Source organism: Simochromis diagramma, unplaced genomic scaffold (assembly GCF_900408965.1).
Source record: "Simochromis diagramma unplaced genomic scaffold, fSimDia1.1 OVJJ01000544.1, whole genome shotgun sequence".
Classification (NCBI taxonomy): domain Eukaryota; kingdom Metazoa; phylum Chordata; class Actinopteri; order Cichliformes; family Cichlidae; genus Simochromis; species Simochromis diagramma.
In genome coordinates, this window is record NW_024387370.1 from 452,889 (window position 1) to 461,904 (window position 9,016).

Below are 9,016 nucleotides of genomic sequence, written 5' to 3' on the forward strand. Positions count from 1 at the left end.
CTTCCTTCTGTCTTTTAGTCCTAAAATGTAGAACAACACCAGATCCAAATATTTGTGTCCTTCACTCACATCTTCAAATGATCCCTTCCATATCAGAGATGATACAAAGGCAACATTTGTCTTATTTCTCTTTCATGAATCAAAAAGTACTTTTGTACTGTTGTGTAAATGTGTGTGTAAAGGTGGATGACTGCCTGCTGCAAATGAAATCTAACCATGGCTACAAATAAATGAAGCTGAAGCTGACGTGAAACACAGCCCTGTTTTTATTACTGTTTATAGATATTAGAATTGATGATCATCATTTTAATGATTCTTAAAAAGGCTTTAATGAATCCTTCAGTCTGAAACCAACTTGGAACAAAACACATTAGAAGATGTGGGAAAGAACCACAGTGTGCACATATTTAAACACACAACACAACCACATGTGTTTGTTTCAAATAAGATTTTTACTCTAAATGTTGTTATATATGATTTTGTTTTTTTAACTACTTTGTGTGCAATTTATGAACTTTTAAAATATTTAATCATATTATTTATTTTTAGATTTTTCTATTTATTTATAGTTTAGTTATATTTAGTTTGTATATTTAGTGTTTTCATCACAGCTGTTCAACAACAGATAACAGTGTGTGTTAGTAAATTCACAGCAACATGAATGTTTCTGAGTGTTTGTGCATCATGTGACCCAGATTTTTGGATCTGCTGTCAGATTGAAATGAAGACGATGAAACCACAGCAGCTTCAGCTGAGCTGTCAATCAGCAGCAGCAGTCTTATCTGTGGGCCGCAGGGGCTGATGGGAGCTTTGAGGACCTGTTAGAAACCACGTGGCCCTCGTCTGATCTCACAGCTCGTCCTTGTTTGGCCTCAGCTGCATCAGAGCGCCACTTCTCCCCAGGTTCACCAGAGGAAACACCACTGCACAAAATGCTTTTCCTCCCAGCTGCTGCTCTGTGCTGTCTGTGTTCAGGTGAGTGTTTCCAGCCAATCAGGAGCCAACAAAGTCAACCTGTAACAAACACTGTCACACTAACCTTCATCTATCTGTCTGTGTCTCTACAGCACTGGTTACCATGGCAGCAGAACAGCTGATTCAGGACGATTTAACATTGACCAGGAGAGTTGGACAAAGTGTCTCCTTCAGCTGTGGAGGGACTGAACAGTGTGACCACTCTGGGAGGGTTAACTGGTTTCAGAAGAACAAGACATTTCGATGGATTCTTGATATTAATAAAAATACTAATAAAATTTATCGACTTTACGGTCATCCTCAGATCAACGATTTTTCAGCTGAGAATACAGTGAGTGGCTCTGAGTTGAAGATAGAGAAAGTTAAATTAATTCATTCAACCACCTACTACTGCATGTGTTGGAAAAAAATCCCCACAGTGAGAAATGATCCCTGCAGCCTGAACAAAAACCAACAGATGAACAGATGTCAAACAGTGTCGGTGACAGGAAGAGAGCAGTAAACCACAGCCCAGCTTCACGTTTCACCTCCATCTCAGCAACAACATCAAAACAGAAGTTTACAGCAAGACTATAATCTTGAAATTTGGTCTTTTGATTTTTGATATTTGACACAAAGCTTGAAAGCTAATTTAGCAAATGATAAAATAAATCATCTGATTCTTTCTCAGGACACAGAGGAAGTGCAGCTGCTGCTCCGCCTTCTTTACCAGGCCATTGATATTTGGGGTCCAGGTTAGACCAATCTTGTGTTACTCCTGGAAATTCCATCACACTGAACCACTCACCTTGGAAATCTGGTTAACCCGCCTGCTTTCACAATCATCTCCTTGCCTCACCTGCCTGCCCTCCTGCCCTTACACCACCTCGGGCCTTCACCGCTCAGGACAGCTGCCACACACCACCAAACCCACCTGGACCGCACCACCTCTCCTTCAACGCTCCCACCTGCACAGTAAAACGAAGATTTTCATAGCTTCCACCCTCTCCACAACTCCTCATTGGCTACCGCTCTAACACTGCTCTCCTCTCTTCCAGTACGTACCTAATCATCAGCCAGCTGCCGTTGCTTTCTTGGACCTGTCCCCTTGCTTAGCCCTCTCCCCTGGCCAAGACCCTCACACCCCATGTATCAAGCCTTAAGTCAAGTACTATCGTAAACGTCATTTTTGTGCTAGTTAATAAACCTTTGCTAAACCCTTTCTTCAGCCTCCGCTTTGGGTTTTCTGCACGTGGGTTTGATTTTTGGTGCTCGGCCTCCGGCCGTTTTGTGACAGTTGTGCTGACTTTTCCGTACTGCTACTAGCTAGCATGACCGAGTTTCTATACAGCTGGGTGGGTGCTATGATGTTACTGATGTTGAACTTGTTCATAAGCTTAATTATTAGAGTTGCCAACCGTCCCGTAAAAACACAGAATCGTCTCTCATTCAGAGAAAATATTACGCGTTTCGTGTTGAGGTGAAAAGGAACAGTTTGTCCCGGACTTCAGCTACAATGAAAAAGACACAAAGCTGGAGTTATTCTGTCTTTGCTGCACAGCTGCCTCTTCTTCTCTCATTCTCTCCCCCTCCCTCTCCTGTTTCTACTTCAATCATGAAACTGATCAATGATCAGCTGATCTGCTCTCTTGTTTGTTTATCGCTCACTTTGCGCCGAAAGAGGAAACCAGTGGATGTCGCACTAAACAACAGCAGCACGTTTGATCAGCTGTTGTTAGAATTTATTTAATATTAATTTCTACTATCAGCTGATGTTTGCTGGAGCCACAGCTGTAAAGCTGCTGGTCATGATGTCGGCTTGGATATGTGGTGAGAGGGAAACATGAAGATGAAACCAGGAGATGTCCTTACTGAATCATCAGAGCTGAACAGGTGATGGAGAAACAGGTTTACCTTTTAGGTGACATGAATGAGTTGAAGTTATGAACTGTTTCTGAGAGACAAATAACACCAGGATCCTTTTCTAAGTAGCTGACAGCTGGTAACTGTGCAGGGGCGGGTCTAGCAAAGTTTTGTCGGGAGCCAGGTAGGGCATTAACAGGGAGAGGGGGGCACAAGGAAATATTGTTTTCTTATTCTCATTTAAAATATCTGAGTCTTACAACAAACGATTGATACATATATACCATCAAAACAGTGTACATCACTGTCACGACAGTGTTTGTTTTCATTCAAAGGCTTTATGATTTTTCCTATAATGGTGGGCCGGTCTCTAGTCAAAATTGGGAATGCAGAGCTGCGAGTCTCTGAGCCCTCACACTCGTGCGAGTGCTCTGTGGCTGCCCTTGCTAGCAAGAAAACCTGTGTGTTTCTCCTCTCTGATTCTCTGCTGAAGAAGTTTTAGAATACATCTCTTGACATTATTATTCTGTCCTTCGTAGCCGGAGCAGAAAACGTCAGAACTGTTATCTGTGACTCTGTTCCAGGATCCAGCACTGAATCCTGACGCCGTGGGAAGCCAGCACCGAAGTCTGTCGACAGCCCTCTTAGACGAGGACGAAAGCCCCAGGATGTGAATTCGGGTCCGGGCCGGTGTCTATAGTCTGGTCCACGGCGGTGGGATGCAGTCTGACGATCCGAACCACCAGCGAGACGTCCGAGGGTGAGAAACACTATTTTGGTATATAAAACCGCCGCAAAAGGTTTAAAGTAACGAACAAAATAGAAAAATAAAATAGGTTAGGATTCGCCGAAAGGAACCGAATTAGACTTTGGTTTCAGAGGTAGCCATAATTACTTCGTAACAAATTGTAAAAGCGCGCAAATGTCTATGTGTATGTGTCTGGAAGTAAGTTGATTTTACAGCACAATACGCTGCTGAACTACCATTTTTTGTTTTCTTTGCTGAGGCTCACATACTGAATTTTACAAATCAAAATTTATTAAGAACTACTAAAAGCATAAAGTTGTAAAATCAGAAAGTTACCAGGGTTGAGACGGCAGGATAGTTAATTAAAACACTTTATTAACAACCAATGATTAAAATGACCAGACTCCCTACCACGATGGTACCCTAAAACAATCACAGCTTGATTAAAAAACAAACCCCTGAACAAAATAGTGGAGACCGGCCACTTGAGGAGGCACCTACGGGGAGGAGTGCCAAAGGGGGCCACCAATTACTCACCCGTGTAACTCCACTGCAGACCTCACTGTCACTCACACTGATCTCTAAATGGTGCAATCTACCTATGCCCGGTGTGTACACTTGCATGCATCGGGGAGGGGATTCCACCTCACGTGCCTAGCCCCTCAACAAGCAGCCACACCTCCACTAAAACAATAAAACAAAGCATAAAACATTAAACACATAAATAAAGGAGATCCACATAAAACAAATACACCCCAAGTTATTGTTCTTTATAAAAGCATCACTTGACAAACAAAACAGCATAAGACTAGACAGCAGCAGTATGGCACAATCCTGCAACAAAAGAGGGAAACAGTCATCAAGGTCAACCCTACTATATGCCACATTATGATAAACGCAAGAGTCCCACTTACCACTCTCTAAAGGCCAATACTAAACTGAGCAGATTTCCTGGAGAGATCTGCAGTGCTTAGCTGCCTAATGCTCTCAGCCACCTTGCATGGACAAGACTGCCAAATGCCTCCTTCTGGTAGTGAAGCGCAGCTGTTTCTTATAAGCCTGCTAATATCAATCAATCAATCAATCAATCAATCAATCTTTATTTATAAAGCACTTTTCATACAAAAAAAATGTAGCACAAAGTGCTTTACATAGTTAAAAGCAGCCCACCCCACCCTCCAACTCACTCCCCACACTCTCATTAACATAAATGATGTGAATACACACATATCTCCCCCCCACACACACACACACACACATACACACACGCGCACACTTAAAGAGTAAAAATTGGGCTGGGCTCGCATGAGCCAAGTGAGGAAACACTATAACAGGGAGCCATCTGCACCGGGAGCCGGTCACAGACCGCAGCCTCCAGGCTGGGCACACAGCAGGAGGGAGGCCAAGGAGCCCCCCAACCAGGCTGAGAGGACCCCCAGAAACCCAGCAGCCACAGTCGATCACAGCCCCGGTGCAGAGAGCGCCCTCTGAGGAAACACTGGAGATATGACACAATAGGATATATACAGGGTAAAATGATAAAATAAATAAGAACAGGATACAATATAAATATAAATATAAATAGAGTAAGAAGATTAAAAAATGAATAAGAATAAAATCAATAAATATTAGGTAAAGTCTAAATTAATAATAGAATAACAGGATAGAATAAATAAGCATAAAATAAATAAACGTTAAGTAAAAGCTAAATTAAAAAGGTGGGTCTTGAGCCTGTTCTTAAAAACATGCACGTTCTCTGCGGCCCTGAGCTCCTCCGGCAGGCTGTTCCACAGACGAGGACCGTACCACTGAAAAGCTGCCTCTCCGTGAGCATGTGTCCTGACTTTAGGGACAATTAAAAGGCCAGCACCAGAGGACCTCAGGGTCCGCGAGGGTTCGTATGGTAAAAGCAGATCTGAGAGATAAGAAGGCCCAAGACCATTAAGACATTTAAAAACCAATAAAAGAACTTTAAAATCGATCCTGAAACACACGGGGAGCCAGTGCAGCGATTCTAAAACCGGTGTAATGTGGGCCCGCCCTCTGGTCTTCGTCAGCACACGAGCTGCCGAGTTTTGCAAAAGTTGTAAAGTTGAAATATTCTTCTTAGGAAGACCAGAGAGCAGGGCATTACAGTAATCAATGCGACTGGTAATAAAAGCATGCATCAGCATCTCCGTGTTGGCCCGAGAGAGAATAGGGCGGACTCTGGCTATATTTTTTAGATGATAAAATCCAATTTTGGTTACATGTTTAACATGTGGGATAAAACCAAGCTCAGAGTCAAAAATAACACCCAGGTTTTTCACTTGTAGCGAAGGACATAGTGAAAATGCCTCTAATTTAGACAAGAGTTTCTCTCTCTGAGCCTCGGGACCGACAATTAAAACTTCAGTTTTGTCCTGGTTAAGCTGTAAAAAGTTTTCTGCCATCCAAGATCGTATATAGTATATAGTATATAATAGTCAGCTGGGAAGGTGTGGACGTTAGTGGTGCATTCGTAGACAGCATGTAAAATCCTACCCCAGAATCTACTTCACTACAGATATATATCGTTATATCGAACAGCCCTAGTGGGCACGCTACACAGAATCCAAAAAGACCATCAGGGTGTACACCCCACCCCTGGCGTCGTTGCCAGCCTCTCAATTTTAAATACACGTAGACACCGAGGGCTAGCAGGAGGGGCTATGCGCTTACCTGCTGCTCTCTGGCAGGTAGCTCCATGCCCTCCTCGTTTTAAATGCACCTTAGAACACACATACACCAACACTACATATGAGCGGGCGGAGGGAGGTTTGGAGTCTTCACACACCCCCGTTCTCTGCTGCCTGTTGGAGCGGGGGGGCTGGGAGGAGGAGTTGGCCTTCCGACTGGGGTCTGGAGTGTGGGGCCTCCCTGCTGCTGCCGAGCCGGGGCGGTCTGCTTCTCTCCACCCCAGGGAAAAGGGTAACACCACCTGGGTCTGGGTGCAGTCACTGCAACTCCCCCTGGCTTCTGCTCCGCGGCTGCAGAGTGACCCCTCATCTGGGACTCTCCTCAGCTCTTTCTGGGACAGTGGCGCGGCTGCCCCTCTGTTGGTCTTCCTTGGTCTCTTGTGTTCTGGGGGCCTCTGGATGTCTGGAGTCTTGATCTCCTCCGTGCCTGCTTCATGCCCTGGAGGACGGGGCTGTGGCCCCCCCACACCCTCTAGCAGATCATTACATGAAGGAACCTTTTAAACACAAGCGCGTCCATGCTCACAGGTGTACACACGGGTGCTCACACACACAAACTACACCCTTTTTGGCTCCTACCTCAAAGCACACTGTGTGCTGTCGATCTTACGTGTTTGTTTTCTATTTTTTCTTTCTCAACAGGTGATCCAGGTGATTGATAGATGTATTTTTTGTCTGCTTATTTTGTTGGTTTTTGTCTTTTTGCACTTTATCACTGTTCTTCTTCCCCGCTGTTTTTCTTTACCTCTTTCTTTTCCCCAGTCAAGCCTGTCCCGTATTTAGCAGGTTAAAATAAAATAAACAATAAAAGGTGAATCAAATGGACCATTATGGCAAGGCTGGGATGGTCAGTTTGGTAAAGTAAATCCGTTGGGCATCTTTCTTCGCCTTTAGACAATAATTCTGATGGCAAAAGAGCCAAACGGGACAGGCAAAAAAGAAAAAAAAAAAAGAAAGTAACGAGTAACTTGAAGTAACTGAGTTGCTTTTAATAGAAGTAACTTTTAATGTAACTAAGTTACTAATTTAAAGTAACTTACCCAACACTGGTGATACCACAATTAAGAATTAAAAACAATTAATTAAGAATCACATAAAAATGGGGATTTCTTTTCTAACTACTGAACATAACATCAGCACAATTACGTACTCAAAGAAATTCCACAATGTGCATCCTCCCTATAGTCAGAAGGAAAAAACAAATTCACACTTTATGATCATCGTCGCTCCATCTGAGCCTCCGCCCTTTCAAAGGATGGCAGTTATATCATAAAAGAAAACACAATATGAGACCATATACAGAAATGAAACAGCCTTCGTTGTACATCTGCAAAAAAACCCATCAAGCTGCTCTTTCATAAGAACCCGTTGTTTAGATAAGGACGTCTTGTGATATATTTTCCACTTTATCATTAAATTCATCAACCCATGTTTCCCAATATATTAACGGTTTCTGTAAAAGACCCCCTTCCCCAGTGTTATTAGGGATTGAGGCACACATGCCTCACCAAACATCACACACTACTTTTTGCCATTTGCTTTGCCCGTCCAGATGTTTGCCATCAAGGACAGTGAATGTCCAAACCTGCAGGTAAATTAATACCATAAACATATACTAACATTGATGTTAGTGCTTCTCGAGTTTTAGAGTAAAACCCAGAAGTATCCATGAATTTCCACACAGCCAACATATATCAAACACTTCTGAGCTAAATTTACAACAGAGAGATCGATCTTTCCTCTCTATCTATGCATCGTGCTGTACTCGTTACTACTGTAGACCCATTTACACAGTGTAAACCCTCTCAAAGGCATTTACAATTATCTTTACTGTCCCCACATCAGTGATTGGGGAAACCAAAACAACCACACTTAACTCTGGAAGAACAACCTCATTCTTTAGGTACTTCCAGCATGTTTGAGGCCTACCATGCCTCAATGAAATGTGATGAACCCAAAATCTTACTTTAGGCTGTCAAACAATGTGTCAAATCTGAGTACACATGTCAAAAGAACTCACAACTGTTGTTACTATGTTTGCTCAGACAATGAGGATCTAATGCACTTATGCATCAGTGACTGACATGCTAGAAAATCAGTCTAGCTACCCTACAAAATATACACAAGTAATTATTAGTTATTTGCTGTAAAACTTGCATGCTATAACTACTCCAGTCACTTCTACTCAGGCTCAGGACTCTAACAGAGTTTGTGATGTTCAGAGAGTCGCGTAAATGCATATCAGTTATAAGTTATAAGATGATTAGAAATGTGTTGAATTCTCCCAATTCTTTTGATCTTTGGGCTGAAGGAAGGACAATACTCGTTGTATAAATGCTCAATCAACAATCTTTTATTCCATACAATTCAACACTTTATGAGCATAAACCATCCGGAGGGGAGATGAGCGCGGGAGAGTGTCCGCCTGATCTCGAAGTGTCTGAGCGTTCCTCCCATTCTTATAGCTTCAGCCCCCCCTCAACCTAGTCATAAAACCTAAACATTCACATTCTTTCTCTCTCTCAGTGAGCCTGAGTCATGACCTTGGCTTCCTGTGCAGTCTGTTCTGTTCTTTTCTAATCAGACAAATAAGGTCCAGACTCTCCATCCATCCATCCATCCATCCATCTTCATCCGCTTTATCCGAGGCCGGGTCGCGGGGGCAGCAGCCTAAGCAAAGAGGCCCAGACCTCCCTCTCCCCAGCCACCTCCTCCAGCTTATCCAGGGGAACAC